General features: G+C 38.8%; 1 protein-coding gene across 3 annotated transcripts in view; it reads left to right on the forward strand.

The window, feature by feature from the left end:
- The first annotated feature begins 370 nt into the window (after positions 1-370).
- ATP10D (ATPase phospholipid transporting 10D (putative)) overlaps positions 371-27328 on the forward strand; it is a 145805-nt gene continuing 118847 nt past the window's right edge. The window contains exons 1-2 of one of the 3 annotated variants that reach the window (XM_027544421.1): positions 371-616; positions 19398-19439. The gene's annotated coding sequence lies outside the window, so the exon portion shown is untranslated. The remainder of the gene's footprint in view (positions 617-19397; positions 19440-27328) is intronic. The other 2 variants (XM_027544424.1, XM_027544422.1) reach the window with 2 other exon arrangements.

Consider the following 27328-nt stretch of genomic DNA (forward strand, 5'->3'; position numbering starts at 1 on the left):
AAAAAGACCAAATAATTTTTCTTTTTTTTTCTCAATCTCTTTTCTAGTTAACATCAATATTAAGTATTTAGATTTGACCCTTTTACCCTCCAAAAATAATTCCCAAGAGTTTCAAGTTTAGGTAAATGAATGAACTGTTAAAACAGAATTTCAGCGATACAAGAATGAACCGAACACCCAAGCAGGCAGATTCTGGGTTACTGGGAGACATCTGCATCAAGCAGACAGGAAGCTCGCACCAACAGCTGGAGCTGGGAAACCCCTCGGCGGCCAGGCCCCTCCCCTTTCACCTGACGTCATGAGAGGTGGGGCGGAGAGCGATTGGCCTTCCGCGGAAGCTCGGGCCACTCTGCATCCCCGCCGAAAGGGGAGGCGGAGCAGCGGGGGCGGGCCGCCGGGAGCAGAAGGTTGCCAGCTCGGCTCGGGCTGGGCTCTGGTTTTGGCAGCTGACTTTGAGAGCCGTCTGAGAAGTGTTTTGTTGGTTTTTTTTCTTCAAAGTCAAATGGCTGGCGTAGAAGCATAACCCGCCTCCTCTCTTCGGATCTGTGCTTGGTTCTTCTCTTGCATCTTGGGACTTGTGACCATCATGCTGTGATGTGTGCCCAGAGAGGAACTGGTAAGGGTGAACCAGCGAGCCTCTTTGACGGTTTCCCTGCCTTTTCACTACTCTTTCCCTCTGTTTCTTTACTCTCTCTGTCCTCTGCCTCCCACAGTAGTGGTGTTCAAATTGGATGAAGTACCTCAAAACTGGACTTCGTAGCTTTGTTAAACTTTAAAAAGAAGAATCTTACACCATTTTCAGTCACTTGATTACAGGAGAGGGATGACTATCTTTTCTGAATGCTGGGTTTTGTGAAAAGATAAGTTATGCATACACACCCTTTGTCATCTCATTGTGAAATCGAACAGTTTAAAGCAATTTTGGCTCTGTTTCAAACATAATGAATAGAATAGGGATTGAAATTTTTACCCAGTAGATAAACGACGGATTGATTCCTTAGGAAGAAAAAGGTGTTTGTGTTGGAGCTTGCTCAGAAATAGTTTTTACAGGAGCCCTACCAAAAAGCCCTCAATTTTCCATGCAAACACTGATTTTACAGAGCTTCATTGTTGTTTGGGGCACCCTTTACATTGTAAAACCTGTGATTATACTTTATACAGCAGAGAGACATCTAGTTGGTTAATGAAACCCTCCATTCTGGAAGGTCAGGCTCCCTGTGCCTTCAGAAATGATGTATTTAAACTACTCATAATCATAAGGGCACGTCTACTCGGGTATTTAGAGTGTTATCTAAATAAAACCAAAGATTTTTCTTGCTTCTTTTCTCAGAAGTTCTTTTCAAGGAGAAAAACAATTCTGTAGTCTGAGGGCAAGTCTCTGACTCTAATCAACCTTGAAAGATGACCCACAAGGATAGGGCACTCCTTATCCACCAATGTTACTATATCCAAAAAGTAACTCCAGAGTAGATAAATATTTTGAAATTTGGCTAGGTCACCGTTTCTGGGAAGAGTACCATCAGAAAGATATTTGGTGGCTTGTTTAGAGCCAATGTGTAGCACATGATCATTATAACGGTAAATTCACTCAGTGCCCAGGTGTAAGCACTCACTCCAGTTAACCCCACAAGGTAATCTCTCTCCTGAACTCTTCTGTCCATGATACAGATACATATTACCTACATTGTGATAGTTTATCACAAAGAGATCATGCTATATAATTTGAAAAACAACTCTCCAACATTCAAAAACTTTTAGACAGTTTTAAAAAGTAACACTGTAACTGCTAAACATTTGTTAAGTTGTATGAAAAAGATGGAGAGTCTGAGCAGTCTAAAATAGGATGTCAATACTGTTTGACCTTTGCCTGATAACTGAATATTTGTTCAATACAATTGCTTAGTGACTAAATAGAATTTGAATGGGATGCCTTTTATTTTGATATCAATAAATGGAGGAAACGTTTGGAATTTTATTATAATTTGTAATAGAACAGAGATGATACATCTATTAGACAAGTGGACTTAGAATTAACTTGAAAAATTACGAGGTAAAAAATGTCCACATATTCAAGCCGTCTCTACAGACCTTATTGTCTGATCTAGTTGAAAGTAGTCTTTTTAATGAGGCAAAACCAAAGAAAATGCTACAAACAAGATCACTTGGGGATCCTCAAAACCCAAGGCATTAGCAGCTGTGCAGGTTTCATTTTCAGCTGAAAGAGGTTTGTTGTGAGTATATTCTCTTAAAACATCATTCCCTTCCTCCCTACTGTGAAAGAATTTCAAGCTGAAATTGATAGAATGAATGATCTCCCTCATGTGCCTTTAGGAAAGCGAAGCTTAAAGACTGGGAGACCAATTTCCCATAAATGCCTGATTTACAGAGGGCTTCCCTGGTGGCTCAGAGGGTAAAGAATCTGCCTGCAATGCAGGAGACCTTGGTTTGATCCCTGGGTTGGGAAGATCCCCTGGAGGAGGACATGGCAGTCCACTCCAGTATTCTTGCCTGGAGAATCCCCATGGACAGAGGAGCCCGGCGGGGTACAGTCCATGGGGTCACAGACACCATGGAGCGACTAAGCACACACACACACAGAAGTCCATAAATTGGAATTTTCTTAAATGCCAAGGAGTTAATCAGAAGTTTTGCCTTTTATCAGCATTGGAAAGATTTGCTTATGATTTCCAGAGTAAAAAATAAATGACCCAGGTTGGGTTGGTGTCCAAAAAATGAGTTACATTGAGTTTCTCTTATATGATTAGACTAGTCGTATCTGCTCAGGGAATTTTCAAAGCAGGTCTCCATTTCTTTTGACTTTTTAGCAGATACTCACTGAACTCTCTCCTTGTTACATGCCCTGCCCATAAACACAGCCTATTCCAAACCCTGCCGGCTTCCCCAGTGGCTCAGTGGTAAAGCCTGCGATGCAGGAGATGTGGGTTCAATCCCTAGGTTGGGTAAATCCCCTGGAGAAGGAAATGGCAACTGACTCCAGTATTCTTGCCTGGGAAATCCCATGGACAGAGGAGCCTGGTGGGCTACATTCCATGGGGTTCCAAAGAGTCACACACGACTTAGCTACTAAACAACAACATTCCAAATCCTCGGTGAACTCACTTCTGGCTTGCTATAGTTCAGGTGTCCCAAATTGTAATTCCTCTGTTATTCCCGAATAAACTCGTTTCTTTGAACATGCCTCTCAATTTACCTCTTTACTAAGATGGACATTTCTACTGTAGATGGATTTATTTCATTTTAGAAACCATCTTAGTCATAGAAACAGTACTTTTCCCAAAGCTAATATCACAGTTAGAGTAAAAATAATGGTGGTACTAGTTTTAAGAGTGTGTCCCTATGGACTGCAGCCCATCAGGTTCCTCTGTCCATGGAATTTCCCCCCTTAATTTATTTCGCTGTTGCTGCTACTGCTAAGTCACGTCAGTCGTGTCCGACTCTGTGCGACCCCATAGACGGCAGCCCACCAGGCTCCCCCGTCCCTGGGATTCTCCAGGCAAGAACACTGGAGTGGGTTGCCATTTCCTCCTCCAGTGCATGAAAGTGAAAAGTGAAAGTGAAGTCACTCAGTCGAGTCCGACTCTTCACGACCCCATAGACTGTAGCCTACCAGGCTTCTCCATCCATGGGATTTCCCAAGCAAGAGTACTGGAGTGGGTTGCCATTGCCTTCTCCGAATTTATTTCGCTAAAATCTCCTTACTCCATTTAAGGCCATTCTGAAAGAGGAAGATGAGTACAACTACAGTTCTGTTAAAAAACAAACTTACAAAATTTCAACTCTTTATGTAGGATAAATAATTTTAAAAATCTTATTATCTTGGTTATATGGAAGGTGAAAATTAGCTTTAAATTATCCAAAAATGTGAAATCTTTCTTCAGTTTAGTGAGTGAAGTCGCTCAATAGTGTCTGACTCTTTGCAATTCTATGACCATAGCCCGCTAGGTTCCTCTGTCCATGGAATTTTCCAGGCAAGAATACTGGAGTAGGTTGCCATTTCCTTCTCCAGAGGATCTTCCCGACCCAGGGATCGAACCCAGCTCTCCCGTATTGAGGACCGATACTTTACTGTCTGAACCACCAGGGAAGCATTCTTCAGTTTATAGTACTCGTAATTTCTTAGCACTGTGTTTAAAAATTCTCATTCCTCTTACAGACTATAATAATATATAGAAAGTTCTACTAAAAATCTTAACTGTCCTTTCTTCTTTGCTAAAGTCTTCCATAGAGAGGTAATCTCAGATAGTTTAATGACACATTCCAGTAATCTGTGATGTCCTTCAGCCAACAAATTAACCTTGCCATGTTCGAAAAATGCCTGTCTTTTAAAAAATTTTTATTGAAGACTAGTTGACTTACAATATCATTAGTTTCAAGTGTGCAATATAATGATTCAGTATTTTATACATTATGCATAAAGTTATTACAATATTATTGTTTTCTCTGTGCTATGCACTATATCCCTGTGACTTACTTATTTTATAAGGTAGTTTGCACCTCTTAATCCTCTTCACCTGTTTCATCCATTTCCCCTTCCCTTCCTGCAACCACTAATTTGTTCTCTATATTTGAGTCTGTCTCTGCTTTGTTATATTTGTTTGTTGCTTTATTAAATTTCATATATAACTAAAAACATACAGTATTTCATCTTTTTTCTGACTTATTTTACTAAGAAAATTAACCTCTTAGGTCTATCCTTGTCACAAATGGCAAGATTTCACTATTTTTTTTATGGCTGAGTAATCTTCCATTGTGCATATACCACATCTTTTGTATTCATTCGTTTATTGAGGAACACTTAGGTTACTTACATATCTTGGCTATTGTAAATAATACTTCAGTGAACATTGAGGTGCATGTATCTTTAGTGTTTGAATTTGGGGGGATAAATACCTAGAAGTGGAATTGCTAAGCATGTGGTAGTGGTTGTCGTTCAGTAATGTCTGACTCTCTGTGACCCCATGGACTGCAGCATGCCAACCTTCCCTGTCCTTCACTATCTCCCGGAGTTTGCTCAAACTCATGTCGATTGAGTTGGTGATGTCATCCAACCCATCTCATCCACTGTCACCTCCTTCTCCTCCTGCCCTCAATTTTTCCCAGCATCAGAGTCTTTTCCAATAGAGTCAGCCCCTCGCATCACCAAAGTGTTGGAACTTCATCATCAGTCCTTCGAATAAATATTCAGGATTGATTTCCTTTGACTGACTGGTTTGATCTCCTTGCAGTCTAAGGGACTGCTTGCAGTCTTCTCCAACACCACAGTTCAAAAGCATGAATTCTTTTGTGCTCAGGCTTCTTTATGGTTCAAGTCTCTCATCCATACATGACTACTGGAAAAATCAGAGCTTTGACAAGATGGACCTCTGTTGGCAAAGTTATGTCTCTGCTTTTTAGTTCTGTTTTTGAGAGGACTCTGTATTGTTTTCCAGAGTGGCAATGTCAATTTACATTTCAATTAACAGTGCACAAGCATTCCCTTTTCTATACATTCTCACCAATACTTGATGTTTCTTTTTGATGATAGCCGTTTTGATAGGTGTGAGGTAATAGCTCATTGTGGTTTTGATTTGCATTTCTCTTCTGAATAGTGATGCTGAGCATCTTTTCAAATGCTTAGTCATCTGTATGTCTTCTTTGAAAAATACCTATTTAGATTCTGTGCATTTTTTAGTCAGACTGGCTTTACTTTTTGATACTGAGTTGTATGAGTTTTTTTAAAAATATATTTTGGATATTAACCCCTTACAGACGTATCCTTTACAAATACCTTCTCCCATTCAGTAAGTTGTATTTTCATTTTGTTGATGGTTTCCTTTTTTGTGAAATAGCTTTTTCATTTGATGTGGTCCCACTTATTTTTGCTTTTTGTTGCCCTTTCCTAAGGAGACATATCCATAAAAAATATTTCTAGGACTGATATAAAAGTATACTGCCTATGTTTTTTTCTAGGAGTTTTTGGTATCAGGTCTTAGTTGAAGCCTTTCACTTTTCAAGTTTATTTTTGGTTAATTTTTCATCTTTTTACATGTGATTGTCCAGTTTTCCTAACACAACTTATTGAAGAGGCTGTCTTTTCCTAATTGTATATTTATGTCTCCTTTGTCATACATGTTAAGTCGCTTTAGTTGTGTCCGACTCTTCGGAACCATTGTAGCCCACTAGTTTCCTCTGTTCATGGGATTCTCCAGGTGAGAATACTGGAGTGGGTTGCCATTTCCTCATCTAGGGGATCTTCCTGACCCAGGGATCAGACCCATGTCTCTTACATCTCCTGCATTGCCCAGCAGGTTCTTTACCACTAATGCCGCCTGGAAAGCCCCCTTTGTCATGGAGTAATCAATTGACCAGATGTGGGTGGGCTTCTTTCTGGGTTCTCTATTCTGTTCCATTAATCCATGTGTCTGTTTTTGTGTGAGTACCATACTGTTTTTAATTACTGTAGCTTTGTAGTATAGTCTGAAGTCGAGGAGCATGATGCCTCCAGTTTTGTTCTTTTTCTCAAGATTGCTTTGGCTAGTCAGGATTTTTTGTAGTTCATACATATTTTGGGATTACTTGTTCTGTGAAAAAATGCTGTGGATGAATTGATAGAGATTGCATTGGATATGTAGATTGTTTTGGATAGTACAGTCATTTTAACAATATTCTTGTGATCCATGAGCACAATACATCATTCCATTTATTGGGGTCAACTTCAGTTTCTTTTATAAAGGTCTTATATTTTTCAGAGTACAGGTCTTTCATTTTCTTTGGATTTATTCCTAGCTATTTTATTCTTTTTGATGCAATTGTAAATGAAATTGATAGCTCATTTTTATTGTATAAAAATGCAAAAGGTTTCTGTATATTAATTTTGAATCCTAAAATTTTACTAAATTTATTTATTCTAGGTTTTTTCTTTTTGGTGGAGTTGTTAGAATTTTCTGTATCTAATATCATGTCATCTTCTAGTGACAGTTTTAATACTTCTCTCCCAGTTGTATATCTTTTATTTTTCTTTTCTGATTATAGAACCTAGGACTTCCAGTACTATGTTGAATAAAAATGGGAGTGTTGTCTTATTCCTGATTCTAGAGGGAAAACTCATAGCTTTTCACTATTGAATAGGATTAGCTGTTGGTTTGTCATAAATGGACTTTTCTATGTTGAGGTATGTTCCCCTATACTCACTTTTTTGAGAATTTTTATCATAAATATATATTTTTAATAATATCATATTCCTTTGAATATAATTTTTTTTATCTTAGTAGGTAAAGACTTATTACTAGATATCCATCTTAATTTCCCATCATTCTTTAATTTGTACTTGAAATGCAAACCATATTGAACTACAGTGTTATGTAACATGGGGTTACAGGGTTTTCCAGCTGCCTTACCTTTATTCATCTTTTCTTTTCTAAGATTTACAAATCTCATATCTGATTCTAGACATTTCCCAAGACTCAAAGTTCTGTCTCTTGGGCAGCCTACCCTACATTTGTCTTCCAGTCTCATGTCATGTATTCTCATAAGATGTTCTAGTTCCAGAAAGGTATGTACTGCATGATTACTCTAGTGTTATTTATTTATTTATTTAATTTTTGTCGAATTGAGTGTTTTGACTGGTTCTGGGCATGTTTATTCATTCTCAAAGGACCAGCACTGTGCCTATAAGACAAGGTAAAGGGAATGAACACTCAAAGGTAAGCTCCTAGAAGACAGAGATTTTTGTCTGTTTTGTTCTCTGATTAATCTCTGTCACCTGTTATAATGCCGGCATAATAGTGGAAGCTCAGCAAACATTAGTTGGAAGGAATGAAGTTGAGCACTTTCAGTGTGCTGGACAAGTACTGCTACATTGATTTCATAAACCTCCTTTTAAAACAGTGTGAGGCTGAGTAGTATTCCATGGTGTACAGTACACATAAAAAGGAACACATGTGAGTCAGTTATAATGAGGTAGATGGATCTAGAGCCCATTATGCAGAGTGAAGTAAGTCAGAAAGAGACAAGCAAATGTATATTAACATGTATCAGTGGAATCTAGAAAAATGGTACTGATGAACCTGTTTGCAGGGCAGCAGTGGAGACGCAGCCATGAAAAACAGACTTGTGGACACAGTAGGGGAAGAGGAGAGAGGGTCGAATTGAAGGAGTAACACTGAAACATGTACTTTACCATATGTAAAATAGACAGCCAGTAGGAATTTGCTGTATGATGTAGGGAGCTCAAACCTGGTGCTCTGTGATAACCTAGAGGGGTGGGTTGGGGTGGGAGGAGGGAGGGAGGCTCAAGAGAGTGGGGACATATGTATACCTATGGCTGATACATGTTGATATTTAGTGGAAACTAAGACGATAGTGTAAACCAATTGTCCTCCAGTTAAAAAGCAAAAAATTGTCATTTAAATGAAAAAAAAAAAAGTATGAGGTCTGTGATTTTATTTCCATTTTACAGATGAGGGAACTGAGGCTCAGGCTAAGAGCTTGTGATACTGACTGAGAATCTGAGCATCAGTACCACTAAAACTTTTTAGAGCCTGTGTTCTTTCTACTATCTGCAGGTGCATCTGCTGTTTTGAAAAAAGCTGATTATAGTATCACTTTTAATTCAAATGTATGTGTTTTGGAGGGTGGAGAGCATCTAGTAATTATTGGAATTGACCACTTATCATGAATCCAATTTATAATTCCAGTGAACACCATCCGTTTCTTTTTAATACCATTTGTAGTTTTCATCTATTTCTTATTGCTGTGTATATACTATATTTAATAACACTTAACTTGCAAACTTTGGGGACAATTTAAATGCAGTCATCCCTCCCTGCCCTTAGCGGCTCAGACTGTAAAGAATCTGCCTGCAATCCAGGAGACCCAGGTTTGATCTCTGAGTCGGGAAGATCCTCTGGAGAATGGAATGGCAACCCAATTCTTTTTTTTTTTTTAATTTTATTTTATTTTTAAACTTTACAATATTGTATTGGTTTTGCCAAATATCAAAATGAATCCACCACAGGTATACGTGTGTTCCCCATCCTGAACCCTCCTCCCTCCCCATACCATCCCTCTGGGTCGTCCCAGTGCACCAGCCCCAAGCATCCAGTATCGTGCCTCAAACCTGGACTGGCAACCCAATTCTTATCTGGAGAATTCCATGGACGGAGGAGCCTGATGGGCTACAGTCCCTGGGATTGCAGCTGCTGTTGCTGCTGCTAAGTCGCTTCAGTAGTGTCTGACTCTGTGCGACCCCATAGACGGCAGCTCACCAGGCCCCGCTGTCCCTGGGATTCTCCAGGCAAGAACACTGGAGTGGGTTGCCATTTCCTTCTCCAATGCATGAAAATGGAAAGTGAAGGTGAAGTCACTCAGTCGTGTCCGACCCTCAGCGACCCCATGGACTGCAGCCCACCAGGCTCCTCCATCCATGGGATTTTCCAGGCAAGAGTACTGGAGTGGGGTGCCATTGCCTTCTCTGGGGATTGCAGAGTCAGACACAATTGAGCGACTAACACTTACTTACCTATCCCTGCCTATCTGTGCAGGGTTGGTTCCAGAACCCACTGTAGATATCAAAATCCACAGGTGTTCAGAACGCAGAGTTGACCCTTCATATCATCAGTTCCGTAATTCAGCGAGCCATGGTTGGTGTAGTACTGTATTTATTGAAAGCAATCAGCCTATAAGTGGACATATGCAGTTCAAACTCATGTTGTTCAAGGGTCAAGTGTATGTATGTTGAGACAGTTTAAGTAATTGACATATGTAATCTGTGCTTGTGTTACTTTGTCATGTGCTGAAATTATTTTTATCTGTTGTGAAATTATCTATGAAATACTTACATCATATTTTAAGTGACTAAAATACTTCCAGAATTGAATCTTAAGAAAAGGTTTTAGAAATGAATTAAACCTCTCGTTCATTATACTGGAATATTCTTTTAATAATTCAACTAAAGTAATACCTGTCTTCATCATTTATCCAGTAATGCCACAAACTTAAAAATTATAGTCTTGGATGTGTTTATTTGGTTTATAATTTAATACCTCAGGTTCATGATCTGCAAGAGGCCTTTGGAAAACATTTGTCGTCTGTTTAGTTTTATGAGTATATACATTCTTTAAATGCCTAAATTCTTTCCATTTTAGCTGCAAATAACTCCACTTCCCAATTTACACTTTTTTCTTCTTATTATTCCATATTCTTTTAAGCGTTTTATTTTCTTTTGCTTTTTACAAATTTCCATGATGACTAATCCAGAAAATAATTGCCCTACTTTTTGTGTATAAAAAAAGTAGTTTCACTAATTATTTAAATAATATATGCATCATTGGGGAGTAAATGAATAGTTGCATAAAAATGATACTTAATAGTAATGAATCCATGGAGAATATATACTTTAAATGAAAAATAAGTCTCTCTAAAACAGTCACAGATATAGAAAACAAACAAACTTATGGTTACCAAAGGGAAGGAGTGGGGGGAGGGATAAATTCTATAAATTATGGAATTAGCAGATACACACCACTCTGTATAAAATAGATACGGATTCACTGTATAGGGCAGGGAATGGTGTTCAGTATTGTGTAATAACCTATAATAGAAAAGGATTTTTAAAAAGGAACTATATATATGACTTAGTCACTTTGCTATACATCTGAAACTAACACAATATTATAAATCAACTATATTCAATAAAAAATAACTTTTTTAAAAGGTACAAGAAATAAATCTCTTCGGAGCAAATTTGGGTTGCCTAGGCTCATGGTTTTAAGCCTGGTCCCCAGAGTGAGAGCATCAGCATCACTCGAATTTATTAGAAGTGCCAGTTCATAGGCCCCACTGCAGACTGACTGAATCAAATTGGGGCGAGAGTGTGTGTGTACCAGGTGGAATCTGCTTTCACAAGCTTTCCAGTGATTCAGATCTCTGGCAGTTTGAGGACACAGGCTTAGGCTTAGAATCTTAAGATTTCTTTATTTTGTTATTTTACTTAATTTCAAAATTGTTATTTGATGTACAGTTGATTTACAATATTCATTTCATGTATCCAACATAGTGGTTCAATATTTTTATCGAGTACACTCCATTTAAAGTTGTTATGAAATGTTGGCTATATTCCCTGTGCTGTACAGTCTGCCCTTGTAGCTTTTTATTTTTTCCTTGTAGCTTTTTTATACATAGTAGTTTCTGTCTCTTAATCTCCTACCCCTGTCTTGCCCTTTTTCCTTCCCTCTCCCTATTGGTAACAACTAACTTGTTCTCTATATCTGTGAGTGTTTTTCTGTTGTTGTTTTTTTTTTTCCAACTATAATTTTTTTTTTTAATTTTATTTTATTTTCAAACTCCACACAATTGTATTAGTTCTGCCAAACATCAAAATGAATCCATCACAGGTATACATGTGCTCCCCATCCTGAACCCTCCTCCCTCCTCCCTCCCCATACCATCCCTCTGGGTCATCCCAGTGCACTAGCCCCAAGCATCCAGTATCGTGCATTGAACCTGGACTGGCATCTCGTTTCATACATGATATTTTACATGTTTCAATGCCATTCTCCCAAATCTTCCCACCCTCTCCCTCTCCCACAGAGTCCATAAGACTGTTCCATACATCAGCATCACTTTTGCTGTCTCGTACACAGGGTTATTGTTATCATCTTTCTAAATTCCATATATATGCGTTAGTATACTGTATTGGTGTTTTTCCTTCTGGCTTACTTCACTCTGTATAATAGGCTCCAGTTTCATCCACCTCATTAGAACTGATTCAAATGTATTCTTTTTAATGGCTGAGTAATACTCCATTGTGTATGTGTACCACAGCTTTCTTATCCATTCATCTGCTGATGGGCATCTAGGTTGCTTCCATGTCCTGGCTATTATAAACAGTGCTGCGATGAACACTGGGGTACACGTGTCTCTTTCCCTTCTGGTTTCCTCAGTGTGTATGCCCAGCAGTGGGATTGCTGGGTCATAAGGCAGTTCTATTTCCAGTTTTTTAAGGAATCTCCACACTGTTCTCCATAGTGGCTGTACTAGTTTGCATTCCCACCAACAGTGTAAGAGGGTTCCCTTTCCTCCACACCCTCTCCAACATTTATTATTTGTGGATTCCATGTATCAGTGATAACATACAGGATTTTCCCTGCCTGACCTAATAGCATAATAACCTGTAGGTCCACTCATGTTGTGGCAAATGACAGAATTTCACTATTTTTTATGGCTAAGTAATATTCCATTGTGAGTGTGTGTATGCATGTGTACCACATCTTTATCAGTTTATCTGTTGATGGACACTTAAGCTGGTTCTATATTTTAGCTATTATAAATTCTGCAATGAACATAGATCTTTTTGAATTAGGATTTTCATTTTCTTCAAATATATAGTCAGGAGTGGAATGGGTGGATCATATGCTAGTTTTTTGAGGAACCTCCTATACTGTTTTCCACTGGGCTGCTGCACAAATTTACATTCCCACCGAGAGTGTACCAGGATTCCCTTTTCTCCACATCCTCATCCACATTTGTTACCTGTAAACTTTTTGGCGATAGCCATTCTGACAGGTGTAAGGTGATACCTCATTTTAATTTATATTTCTCTGATTAGTGGTGATGAGTGTGTTTTCATGTGCTTGTTGACCATCTTTGTCTTCCTTGGATTTCAAAAATCAGGTGGAATTGACCAAGTAGAGTCACACCAAAGCACCCTACTCAATCATTCAACAATGATTTTTCCACACTTTTTTCATTGCTTGACTCTTATCCTCTTAAATTCTTTTTTGATGATTACTCATTCCCTGGATTCATAGTGTACCACAGTGAACCTGACTGGACATTAATTTATTTTAAAAAATACTCATTGAGTACTTGCTATGTGCTGGGCATTGTCCAGTTACCAGTTAAAGCAGTGTACCAGATGATCTCATAGAGGAAACAGACATGAAAATAATAATTATAGCTCATTCCTCTTTCTTTTGGATAATCTATTAAAGCTTATCTTTAGGATCACAATACAGTGTGTTTATTATGTTTTACATACACAAAAATACACACTTCATCACATAGAGCTGAAGGTTGCAGTCTTTGTATGAATGAATAAAGATAACACACTAGGAAATTTGTATTCTTCTGCCAGTTTAAAAAGATACTTTGTAGTTTTCAAAATGAGCACTTGTCTGGGGTTTAGCTCTACTTACTTATCTATTGGTTAGTGTTTTAATGCTCTCAGTATTTGTTGTTCTGAAGCCTAGCCATAAACATGTCAAAGTTTGTCCCAAGGCAATTGATCTCTGAAGTATTTCAGGCAATGAGGTGAATCTCATGAACTTCTTGCAGGATCCCTCTCCTGAACTGTGTGGCCTTTGAAGACAAGAACCACAGAGTTTACACATAACTTTTAATCATTTTGGTTGTAATGCCTGGACAGTACTTTGCTGACATATGGTAGCCTTTTAGTAGCTATTTATTAAACAAATGTAAGGAAAAGCAATCTCTGAACAGTGAGAATAGTTTTCACTAAAATAAGTCTTCTGTTTCTATAGGTCTTCTGCTTCCTGAAGACCACTGAGATGGTTAATTCAGTTTATTTGTTCTAAAGTAGTTGGGAATATGAGTTCAAATTTCATAAAGGCAGATATTTGGTCAGTCAAGTGAGACACAAACCTATGAAAATAGTCATGAACATTCAAAACAAGGTCTTCAACTGCTGGTTGAAAACCTACAGATATGCCTCTGGAGACCCTGAAGGCATCACTATATAGAGTACTTTACAATAATTGGTGCTTTGAGCATTTTGGTGATGAATTCTCAGAAAGAAAAACTTATTCAAAATGTTGTATAAAATGTAGGAAAATTGAGAACACACAATCATTTCTATCATGAAGTTATTTTGGTATTTAAGGGATAAACTTTAAACCTCTTGAAAAAAAAATAGGGTACTCAGAAGAACTTCCTTCCTGAGAGTTTTAGAACAATGAAATTCAAATACCTCAGCTATTTTTAAAAATAGGTTCTATTTCCCCTTTTATGTCTTTTGTGTTGCAGAGTCTTATTAGCAGCCATTTTAGGCTTACCTGCTAAAGATCTTCATTCAAAGTATAATAATTTTAGCATATATAATAAAAGCTATAATATCATGAGATAACTAAGCTTATATTACTTCTAGAGTTGGTATGTGTAAGATTGTTAGAGGTATTCTGGTTGTTACTGCATATAAGAGAGGTGTTATTTTAGTCATTCATTCCTATGTCTATTCCACAAATATGTGTTGGAAGTCTGTTCTGGGTCTGATACTGTTCTAAGCGTAGGTTACATCAGTGGACAAAGGAGATAGAAATTTCTACTCTGGAAGGGGAGACAAGAACTATAATACAAAAAAAATTATAGATTGTTAGAAAATGACTTGTTTATGAAAAATAAGAAACGGAAAAAGAATGAATTGCTGAGACAAGGCTGTGTTAGGAGTGGAATGAAGGAGGGGCAGAGGAATAGATTGGAGAGGACATTGGGAGGTAGGTGTGTGTGGCCTTGGTGGCTTTTATTATAATTAATGTGGTAGCCTTTCAGTTCAGTTCAGTCGCTCAGTCGTGTCTGAGTCTTTGCGACCCCATGAACCACAGCACGCCAGGCTTCCCTGTCCATCACCAACTCCCGGAGTTTACCCAAACTCATGTCCATTGAGTTGGTGATGCCATCCAACCATCTCATCCTCTGTCGTCCCCTTCTCCTCCTGTCCTCAGTCTTTCCCAGCATCAAGGTCTTTTCCAATGAGTCAGCTGTTCCCATCAGGTGGCCAAAGTTTTGGAGTTTCAGCTTCAACATCAGTCTTTCCAGTGAATATTCAGGAGTGATTTCCTTCAGGATTGGCTGGTTGGATCTCCTTGCAGTCCAAGGGACTCTCAAGAGTCTTCTCCAACACCACAGTTCAAAAGCATAAGTTCTTCAGCGCTCAGCTTTCTTTGTAGTCCAACTCTCACATCCATACATGACCACTGGAAAAACCATAGCCTTGACTAGATGGACCTTTGTTGGCAGAGTAATGTCTCTGCTTTTTAATATGCTATCTAGGTTGGTCATAACTTTGCTTCCAAAGAATAAGAGTCTCCTTTAGAGAATTTTAAATTGTGGAAGGAGTTTGAGGTTCCAAATGAAGTGTTAACAGGGCAAGTTAGAGTGTTGGACTCAGATGATAGTGGTGGAGTGATGCCAAGTGGTGAGAATCCAGATATACTTGGAAGGTGATGGTGGTGGTGCTCAGTCATGTCCAACTCTTTGCGGCCCCATGGACTATAGCCTGCCAGATTTCTCTGTCCATGGAATTTCCCAGACAAGAATACTGGAATGGGTTGCCATTTCCTACTCCAGGGGATCTTCCCAACCTAGGGATTGAACCCACGTTTCTTGCGTCTCCTCCATTGGCAGACAGATTCTTTACCACTGAGCCATCCAGGAAGCCCCATATTTGGAAGGTAGAGTCAACAAAATCTACTGACTATGTGGATTGTGAGACACAGGACCCTGGATGATCCAGAGGCCTTTGGGCTCAAGGTCCTAGAAGGATGGAGCTGCATTCAACTAACTGACAAAACTAATCTGTGGAGTAAGCAGGTTTTGGTGGGGGTGGTATCAGGAGTTCCATTTTGCGCATGTTACCATTTGACGATGAACCCAAATGGAGATGCGCTGACTAGTTGGCAATCAGAAGTACATATCTGGAAATCCAGTCTGTGCTGGAGGGTGGTTATGTGGTGGGGAGTCTGTAGAAGTTCTCTTCTGAGGGCTTTGACTTTCCCAGTAAAATAGAAATATGGTCTTCAGCAGAGAGGGAGCTGTTGGAAATTAGAGAAGAAAGTCTAAAACAGTTGTCTGTAATAGTGGGAAAGTGAAGAGACTATAAATGCTGTATGATTGCAGTTGGCATGTCTGGTCAACTAGTAGTTCACGGTCAAGAATTTAAAGTAACACTAAGCCTGCTTATTTGCCACCATATCTTTGCACAAGTTCTTACTTATTTCTAGTCCCCTGGCATGTTTATGAGAATATTGCTGCTATCACTTGTGTATTTCTCTTAGCCACTTTCAACTTTTCAGTATTGGAACAGTATGTAGAGATTCAGATCGAACTGATTTGAGTTAGCCAGGAAGTTCATTTGGGTTTTCTGTAAGCTGTAACTAGGGTAAGGGTTTGGCCAAGAAAGAAGTGAAAGAGGAGCTAAGAGGCTGAGAGAATATACAAAGAAGTGAGAACAGTGTTGACCACAACATTCAGACTAAGTAGGGAAGTGTGGCCACGCAAGAATGAAAGGCAGTGAGAAGGTGGCGGGGGGGGGGGCGGGGAGCAGCTGCTTGGAGGTCCCTGTGGGGTCAGAGAATATGGAAGGCAGAATAAAAATGAATCATTTATTTTAAACACATGTTATGTGTATATAGTGAATCGTATTTCAGATATATGGGAAAAACTTTCTATTGAAGGCGTCTAATACATTTTTTAAACTTAAATGCAAATATCTGAAACCTTTAACTTCAGTTTTTCAAATGAAGTATGCCTTCAGCATTTTTTCCTTCTAAGTGACTTTTCCTTATCCTAGTCCTGTTCTTCCCACCCTCACATTCTTCGGAGATGCTCTGTGCCTCTGCCAACCTGTTGCTCAAGTGCTTTTGCCCTGTGTCAGAGCCTCCTAATAACCACAGAGGCTTATTTGCATTAGACTTGGGTGAGTTTCTCACTCTGAGCCTCAGTTTCCTCATTTAAGTGGGGATAATAATTTGTACTTTATTGTAAGAACTAATGTTAATGTGTATTTATCCCTTGCACAGAACTTGGCATGTCTTTAAAAATGGTAGATACTGTTATCATCTTAGGCTTATTGAATGAATCATATGTTATTAGAGCTGAATAACCGAATCTCAAAAGCATGCTGTTCTGTCATTTCAATAACATGTTATTTTAGAAGCATCTAGGATTATCAGTGGCAAAACATTGTATTAACGATTGCTATCATTAACCTTTTAAAAATTATTTTTAATTGGAAGATAATTGCTTTACAGTACTGTGTTGGTTTCTGCCATACAGCAACATGAATTAGCCATAGGTATACATATGTCCCCTCCCTCTTGAACCTCCCACCCCAACCCACCCCTCTAGGTTGTCAGACAGCACTGGGTTTGAGCTTCCTGCATCATACAGCAAATTTCCACTAGCTCTCTGTTTTACATATGATAATATATATGTTTCAAAGCTACTGTCTCAAATTGTCCCACTCTCTCCTTGCCCCACTGTGTCCACAAGTCTCTTCTCTATCTGTCTCCACTGCTGCCCTGCAAATGGTTCATTTAGTACCATTTTTCTAGATTCCATATATATGTGTGTTAATATATGATATTTGTTTTTCTGTTTCTGACTTGCTTCACTCTGTGTAATAGGCTCTAGATTCATCCACCTCATTTGAACTGACTCAAATATGTTCCTTTTTATGGCTGAGTAATATTCCATTGTATATATGTACCACAGCTTCTTTAGCCATTCCTGTGTTGTTGGGCATCTAGGTTGCTTCCATGTCTTGGCTATTGTAAATAGGTCTGTGATGAACATTGGGGTACATATGTCTTTTTCACTTATGATTTCCTCAGGGAATATGCCCAGTGGTGGGATTACTGTGTCATATGGTAGTTTTATTTCTAGTTTGTTAAGGAATCTCCATGCTGTTCTCCATAGTGGCAGTATCAATTTACCTTCCCACCAACAGCACAAGAGGGTTTCCTTTTCTCCACACTCTCTCCAGCATTTATTGTTTGTAGATTTTTTGATGATGGTCATTCTGACCAGTGTGAGGTGATGCCTCATTGTAGTTTTGATTTGCAGTTCTCTAATAATGAGCAATGTTGAGCATCTTTTCATGTGTTTATTAGCATCTTTATGTCTTCTTGGCTTCCCTGATGGCTCAGTTGGTAAAGAATCCGCCTGCAATGCAGGAGTCCCGGTTCGATTCCTGGATTGGGAAGATCTGCTGGAGAAGGGAAAGGCTACCCACTCCAGAATTCTGACCTAGGGAATTCCATGGACTGTATAGTACATGGGGGGTTGCAAAGAGTTGGACACAGCTGAGCAACTTTCACTTCACTTCATGTCTGCTTTGGAGAAATGTCTGTTTAGATATTCTGCCCATATTTTGTTTGGGTTGTTTATCTGGTATTGAGCTGCATGAGCTGCTTATATATTTTGGAGATTTATCCTTTGTCAGTTGTTTCATTTGCTGTTGTTTGCTCCCATTATGAGGGTTGTCTTTTCACCTTGTTTATAGCTTCCTTTGCTGTGCAAAAGCGTTTAATTAGGTCCCATTTGTTTGTTTTTATTTCCAGTACTCTAGAAAGTGGGTCATAGAAGATCTTGCTGTGGTTTATGTCCAAGAGTGTTGTGCTTATGTTTTCCTCTAAGAATTTCATAGTTTCTGGTCTTACATTTAGGTCTTTAATCCATTTTGAGTTGATCCCTCTGTATGGTGTTAGGAAGTATTCCAGTTTCATTCTTTTACATGTAGCTGTCCAGTTTTCCCAGCACAGTTTATTGAAGAGACTGTCTTTGCCCCATTTTATATTCTTGGCTTCTTTGTCAGAGATAAGGTGCCCATTGGTGCTTGGATTTTTCTCTGGGCTTTCTGTCTTGTTCCATTGGTCTATATTTCTGTTTTTGTGCCAGTATCATGTCTTGATGACTATAACTTTGTAGTATAGTTTGAAGTTGGGGTGGTTGATTCCTCCAGCTCCATCCTTCTTTCTCAAGATTGCTTTGGCTATTTGGGGTCTTTTGTGTTCCCATACAAATTGTGAAAAATTTTTTGTTGTTGTTGTTCTAGTTCTGTGAAAAATAGCATCGATACTTTCATAGGGATTGCATTGAAAGTATAGATTGCTTTGGATAATGTAGTTGTTTTCACAATATTGATTCTTTCAACCCAAGAACATGGTATATCTCTCCATCTGTTTGTTTCATCTCTTTCTTTCATCCGTGTTCTATAGTTTTCTGCATATAAGTCTTTTGTCTCTTTAGGTATGTTTATTCCTAGGTATTTTATTCTTTTTGTTGCAGTGGTGAATGTATTATTTCCTTAATTTCTCTTTCTGATATTTTTGTTGTTAGTGTATAGGAATGTAGGGGATTTCTTTATATTAATTTTTATATCTTGTGACTTTAATAGATTCATTGATTAGCTCTAGTAATTTTCTGGTGGCATCTTTAGGGTTTTCTATGTATAGTATTACTTCTTCTTTTCCAACCTGGATTCCTTTTATTTTTCTTCTCTGATTGCTGTGCCTCCAAAACTATGTTGAATAATAGTGGCAGGAGTGGGCCCCCTTATCTTGTCCTTATTAACCTTTTAATGTATGTTTATTTTTTTTCAGCTTTAAGAATAAACTGAGAGTGGGAACTCACTATGAATATAGGTGAGTTTTTTTTTTTTTTTTTTTTAGTTCCCAATAACAAAGGTACATGCATATACTTGCATCACTTACCTGTAGGTTTGCTAGCTTAATTCAGTTTTGAGTCAAAGCATCAGACAGAGGTGACTCATTTAGGTGTGTGATCCCTTCAAAAAAAAGTTGAGGTATATTAGAGATAGTAGATATTTAAGTGTCTATATATTGACATATATGTTTCAGTGTCTATATATTGGGGGAGATATATATATATATATATGTGTGTGTGTGTGTGTGTGTATACGGTTTATTCTCACACAGGAGAATTGAAGAAACTCTTTATATTTAATATGTTTGGAACACTAAGAATGGATACATTTTTCTATATAAAACAATGCATCTGTTTACCCCAGTTATATTTTATACTGCTATCTTCTTTATGGGGCTTCCCTCATAGGTCAATTGGTAAAGAATCCACCTGCAATGCAGGAGACCCCAGTTCAGTTCCTGGGTCAGGAAGCTCTCCTGGAGAAGGGATAGGCTACCCAAATAAACATGTTGTATTTGAAAATTCTAATTTGACTCATCAACAATGATATAAGCCTGTCACCTTTTGCTCTACTTGGTCCCCTCCCTTAATCTGGGCTAGAGGCTGCTTCTCTGATGTAAATAGAACAGTATTTTCTGTTTCTGTCTCCCCACTATCAACCATTGAGTCTATTTTTCAGGCCATGGTTCTTGAATGAATTGGGACTGAGTGAGCTTGATTTAAGCATTCTTTTCTAGAAAGGGGTATGTGCTTAAGTAAAATGGACTTTTTCCTGTTTAGCATCCTAAAAATGATAGAACTGTCACAAAGATTTTTTAGTGGTCAAAGTGAAAGATACTTAGTTTCTTATATTCTCATGTAGCACTTCCTTTCATGATACTAACCACCAGGTATCAAAAGTAATAGTTCAGTGCTTTTGGTGATGTATTACCCTTGCCTGGCCTTAATATGGAGCAAGCATCTTATCTGCAGTGATTTTGGAGCCCCCCGAAATAAAGTCTGTCACTGTTTCCATTATTTCCCCATCTATTTGCCACGAAGTGATGGGACTGGATGCCGATCTTAGTTTTTTGAATGTTGGGTTTTAAGCCAGCTTTTTCACTGTCCTCTTTCACTTTCATCAAGAGGCTCTTTAGTTCCTCTTCACTTTCTTGACTTCACACTCCAGGATGTCTGACTCTAGGTGAGTGATCAGACCATTGTGGTTATCTGAGTCATTAAGATCTTTGTCTTTTGGGGCTCCACTGCAGCCATGAAATTATAAGACGCTTGCTCCTTGGAAGAAAAGCTATGACCAACCTAGACAGCATATTAAAAAGCAGAGACATTACTCTGCCAGCAAAGGTCTGTCTAGTCAAAGCTATGGTTTTTCCAGTAGTTACGTATGGATGTGAGAGTTGGACCATAAACAAGGCTGAGTGCTGAAGAACTGTGGTGTTGGAGAAGACTCTTGAGAGTCCCTTGGATTGCAAGGAGATCAAACCAGTCCATCCAAAAGGAAATCAGTCCTGAATATTCATGTGAAGGACTGATGCTGAAGCTCAAACTCCAATACTTTGGCCATGTGATACAAAGAACTGACTCACTAGAAAAGACCCTGATGCTGGGAAAGATTGAGGCAGGAGAAGAAGGGGATGACAGAAGATGAGATGGTTGGATGGCATCATCAATGCAATGGACATGAGTTTGAGCAAGCTCTGGGAGTTGATGATGGATAGGGAAGCCTGGCGTACTGCAGTCCATGGAGTTGCAGAGTAGGACACCACTGAGTGATTGAATTGAGCTCTGTGTATTCTTGCCACCTCTTCTTAATACCTTCTCCTTCTATTAGGTCCATACCATTTCTGCCCTTTATTGTGCCCATCTTTGCATGAAATGATCTCTTGGTATCTAATCTTCTTGAAGAGATCTCTAGTCTTTCTTATTTTATTGTTTTCCTCCTTTTCTTTCCATTGATCATTTAAGAAGGCCTTCTTCTCTCTTCTTGCTGTACATTGGAACTCTGCATTCAGATGGATGTATCTTTCCTCTTCTCCTTTGCCTTTTGCTTTTCTCAGCTATTTGTCAGGCCTCCTCTGACAACCATTTTCCCTTTTTTCCATTTCTTCTCGTTGGGGATGGTTTTGATAACCACCTCCAGTGCAGTGTTATGGACTTCTGTCCATAGTTCTTCAGGCACTCTATCAGATCTAATCCCTTGAATCTGTTTGTCACTTCCACTGTATAATTGTAAAGGATTTGATTTAGGTCATACCTGAATGGTCTAGTGGTTTTCCCTACTTTCTTCAATTTAAGCCTGAATTTTTCAATAAGGAGTTCAATGTCTGAGCCACAGTCAGCTCCCAGTCTTGTTTTTGCCGACTGTATAGAGTTTCTCCGTCTTTGGCTGCAAGGAATATAATCAGTCTGATTTCAGTATTGATCATCTGGTGATGTCCATGTGTAGAGTCTTCTCTCGTGTTGTTGGAAGAGGGTATTTACTGTGACCAGTGCGTTCTCTTGGCAAAACTCTATTAGCCTTTGTCCTGCTTCATTTTGTACTCCAAGGCGAAACTTTCCTGTTACTCCAGGTTATCTCTTGACTTCCTAGTTTGCATTCCAGTCCCCTATAATGAAAAGGACATCTTTTTGGGGTGTTAGTTCTGAAAGGTCTTGTAGATCTTCATAGAACAGTTCAACTTCAGCTTCTTTGGCACTTGTGGTTGGGGCATAAACTTGGATTACTGTGAATAGAATAGTGTTAGAATAGCATAGAATGGTGTTTCTTAAAGTGGGTCCCAGGACTAGCATACCAGCACTACCTGGAAACTTGTTAAACATGTAGATTCTAGATCCCCACCCGAGATTTGCTGTATGAGACTCGGGTGTGTCTCAGGACTTTCTGATGCATCCTGGTGTTTGACGTCCACAAAGGGCACCTTGAAATGACTATGCACAAACGTGTTTTTCTTTTTAGGACGAGTGAGCTCGTGTATATATTTCAAGTTGTTTGTTGGCTGGTGATGGGATGATCTCAGAAATTTAAAAATACCTACTGGACTCAAGGGAGTTCATTATCCTGTATTTTACCTTTGGTAATCTGCCCTGCTGCAAGCTTCATTAAGCATTCATTAAGGGAAACGGGGTTTTTGAGAACTGACTGCTTTCAAGTATGTTTATGTACAAGAGGGAACATAGTATGATATTGTAGATATGCTCTTATTGAATGACTGTGGCTTTTATATCGTCTAGAAAAATATACCCTGGTTAGAAATAATTTAGCTTAAAATGATTATATTTGATTATTTTTAATTTTATATATAAGTAGGATTGTGTAGTTGGAAAGGCATGGCTTTGGAATCAAAAATTGTATGCCTTGAGTTCTGGAAACCTTCCTTGACTTCTTGTTTCTTCTTCTGAAAAAATGGAAAGAAAACTCCACACCACGTTGTGAAGTTTAAATCACATGCAAAATGTATTTCATAAGCAGTAATAATCATTGCAGAATTGCTTGTACTTATTCTATTCTTGGTTTATGTTTATTTCTGAACTTAATTGATTTTAGGCTTAAAATTGATAGCTTGTAATTTTCAGAACTTCGTTTATTTTTTAGCCTCTGTGAGTAAAGAATATTGGCTCATGTAGCATCATGCAGGCCTAATGTTAAGCACAGCTGCTTTGTTGTTCAGTCACTCAATCGTGTCTGACTCTCTTTAACCCCATGGGCTGCAGCACTGCAGGCTTCCCTGTCCTTCACCATCTCCTGGAGTTTGCTCAAACTCATGTCCATTGAGTTGATGATGCCATCCAACCATCTCTTCCTCTGTCGTCCCCTTCTCCTCTTGCCTTCAGGCTTTCCCAGCATCAGGGTCTTTTCCAGTGAGTCGGCTTTTCGCATTAAGTGACCAGAAGTGTTGTAGCTTCAGCTTCTGTATCAGTCCTTCTAATGAATATTCAGAGTTGATTTCCTTTAGGATAGACTGGTTTGATCTCCTTGCTGTCCAAGGGACTCTCAAGAGTCTTCTCCAGCACCACAGTTTGAAGGCATCAGTTCTTTGGCACTCAACCTTCTTTTATGGTCCAACTCTCATATCTATACAAAGGCAGCTTTAGACTGTTTCATAGCTATTATTTACAACTTCTTCCTTCAAAAAGTTGATGGGAACAATAAAGGACAGAAATGGTAAGGATCTAAAAGAAGCAGAAGATATTAAAAAGGCGTGGCAGGAATACACGGAAGACTATACAAAAAAGATTTTAATGACTCGGATAACCACAATGGTGTGATCACTCACCTAGAGCCAGAAATCTTGGAGTGTGACGTCAAGTGGGCCTTAGGAAGCATCACTACAAACAAAGCTAGTGGAGATTATGGAATTCCAGTTGAGCTATTTCAAATCCTAAAAGATGATGCTGTGAAAGTGCTGCACTCAATATGCCAGCAAATTTGGAAAACTCAGCAGTTGGCCACAGGGCTGGAAAAGGTCAGTTTTCAATCCTAAAGAAGGGCAATGCCAAAGAATGCTCAAACTACTGCACACTTGTAGTCATTTCACATGCTAGCAAGGTCATGCTCAGAATCGTCCAAGCTGTGCTTCAGCAGTGCATGAACCAAGAACTTCCAATTGTATGAGCTGATTTAGAAAAGGCAGAGGAACCAGAGATCAAATTGCCTACATCTGCTGGATGATAGAAAAGCAAGAGAATTCCAGAAAAACTACTTCTGCTTCATTGACTATGCTTAAGCCTTTGACATGTGGATCACAGCAAACTGGAAAATTCTTCAAGAGATGGGAATACCAGACCACCTTACCTGATTCCTGAGAAATCTCTATGCAGGTCAAGATGCAACAGTTAGAAATGGACACGGAACAATGGACTGGTTCTAAATTGGGAAAGGAGTACGTCAAGGCTGTCTACTGTCACCTTGCTTATTTATCTTATATGCAGAGTACATTATGCGAAATACCGGGGTGGATGAAGCATAAACTGGAATCCAGATTGCTGGCAGAAATATCAATAACCTCAGATATGCAGATGACACCATCCTTATACAGAACGCAAAAAGAACTAAAGAGCCTCTTGATGAAGGTGAAAGAGGGGAGTGAAAAAGCTGGCTTAAAACTCAACATGTAAAAAACTAAGATAATGGCATCTGGTCCCATCATTTCATGGCAAACAGGTGGGGAAACAATGGTAACAGTGCCAAACTTTATTTTCTTGGGCTCCAAAATCACTGTGGACACTGACTACAGCCATGAAATTAAAAGCCGCTTGCTCCTTGGGAGAAAAGCTATGAGAAACCTAGGCAGTGTATTAAAAAGCAGAAACATTACTTTGCCAACAAAGGTTCATCTAGTGAAAGCTATGGTTTTTCCAGTAGTCATGCATGGATGTGAGAATTGAACCATAAAGAAGGCTAAGCACCAAAGAATTGATGCTTTTGAATTGTGGTGTTGGAGAAGACTCTTGACAGTTTTTTGGACTGCAAGATCAAACCTGTCAGTCCTAAAGGAAATCAACCCTGAATATTCGTTGGAAGGGCTAATGCTGAAGTTCCAATCCTTTGGTGACCTGATGCGAAGAGTCAACTCATTCTAAAAGACCCTGATGCTGGGGGAGATTGAAAGCAGGAGGAGATGGGGAATGACAGAGGATAAGATGGTTGGATGAATCACCAACTCAATGAACATGACTTTGAGCAAGCTCTGAGAATTGGAGAAGGACAGCAAAGCCTGGTGTGCTGTGGTCTATGGGGTCACAAAGAGTTGGACACGACCGAGTGACTGAACAACATCACATTTTTACTATAACAAAAGGAAAGTTAACAATTTCTGTTTTCTTTTTATTCCCTCCTCGAGATAACCAATATTAATAGATTTGTGTGAATTTTTCTGTACTTTTATTCATGTCCTTGCAGATGTGTATGATCATGCACGCATTCAGGCAGTTTGTGTTAAGGCTGATCAATGGAAGGTTCAGTGATGCTGTAAGAAATAAAACCTAGACCTATGAATCTGTGCTGCAGGAGGACCAGTCCTTGGTTACTAATCAGTAGACTCTTTTGTGTCAATGTGACCGTCTTGCAGCCTAAGAAATTGAAAAGGCTTAATTCCAGGTTGACGTTTCTTGATGGGCTCCTCATTCTCCACAATTGACAAAGCTCCTAAATAGTCATAACTTCATGAGAAACTAGGCAGGTGATAGGAGCTACAGCCACTCAGGTGTATCCTACATCTTTGCAGATCTGTTTACTGATTAGGGCGGTAAATCAGAGTGAAATTTGAACTGTGTCCAAGTTCTTCTCACTATTCTTTGAATCCAGGTCTTTCATATTAGTCTGTTCTTCATTCATTTTTTACAAATTTTGTATTATTACATTTACCTCTGTCATTTGTTTTATTCCTTTTCTGCTTTAGTACCTAATAGTTATCAGTCCAGGTCAATGGTTAGAGAAATGTTATTTTTAATACATGTATAATATCCCAGAATGTGGATGTTATAATTTAGTTAGCTGTTCTCCAGTTGACTTTCATGATATTTACAGGTTGTTAGTGCCAAAAAAACCCAACTACAGTATACATTCTTGTACATATAGATAAGACTCCCCAAAGTGGACTTGCTCTGTTAGTTGCTGGTACTGTTGTTTAGTCATTCAGTCTGACTCTTTATGACCACGTGGACTGCCCCATGGACTGTAGCTTGTTGGGCTCCTCTGTCTATGGAATTTTCTGGGCAAGATGACTGGGGTGGGTTCCATTTCCTCCTCCAGGTGATCTTCCCTCCCCAAGAATTGAACCTGCATCTCAGAGTCTCCTGCATTACAGTGGATTCTTTTACCACTGAGCCACTGGGGAAAGCCCATTGTTCTATCAGTATTCATGTGTATTTAAAATTTTAAGAGATACTGTCAATTTGGGGGCCATGAGAGAGGGTAAAAGAGGAGGAAGATAGTAGCAGTTTTCACTCCCATTGTCTGGGGGTTTGTTTATACCTATCCTCACCAGCACAGGCTATAATTATTTTAATATTTATCAGTCATATGGATAAAAACAGTATCTCATTATACCTTCAGTTTGCAACCTTCTGGTGACTAGTGAGGCTTGAGAGTCTCTTCATATTTATTGGCCCTTTGGATGTCCTCTTTTGAGAATTGCTTATTCATATTCCTTACCCAATTTTATTGGCCTTTTTATTTTTGTCTTATAAATTTGTATGACTGATTTGGTTACTAGGAATATTAAGAGCTTGCCATCATTAAGCGGAGAAGGCAGTGGCACCCCACTCCAGTACTCTTGCCTGGAAAATCCCATGGACAGAGGAGCCTGGTAGGCTGTAGTCCATGGGGTCGCTAAGAGTCAGACACGACTGAGCGACTTCACTTTGACTTTTTACTTTCATGCATTGGAGAAGGAAATGGCAATCCACTCCAGTGTTCTTGCCTGGAGAATCCCAGGGACGGGGGAGCCTGGTGGGCTGCCATCTATGGGGTTGCACAGAGTCAGACATGACTGAAGCGATTTAGCAGCAGCAGCAGCCATCATTATGAGCTGCACTTGTCTCTTGATTTTATTTATAATTTTTGCTATGTAAGATAGATGATAGGTAAGTGAATAGTTAAATCATTTGTCTTTACTAACTTCTCTCTTGCTTTAGAAAGTTTTTCTCAGCTAACAGTAATAAAATATCTTTCTAAATTTTCTTTTGGTAAATTTATTGTAATTTTTGTATTTAAGTTTTTAATCTAGAGATTTGTTTTTAACTTAAAAGTTATTAAATTAAAAATTTATTAATATTTTAATAAAAGATGTATTTTTAATGTATAGAGTAGGAATTTAGCTTTCTGTTTTCAAGATGAATGTCAGTTTATTCCAGAGTTGTTAAATTA

Source organism: Bos indicus x Bos taurus, chromosome 6 (assembly GCF_003369695.1).
Source record: "Bos indicus x Bos taurus breed Angus x Brahman F1 hybrid chromosome 6, Bos_hybrid_MaternalHap_v2.0, whole genome shotgun sequence".
NCBI lineage: Eukaryota > Metazoa > Chordata > Mammalia > Artiodactyla > Bovidae > Bos > Bos indicus x Bos taurus.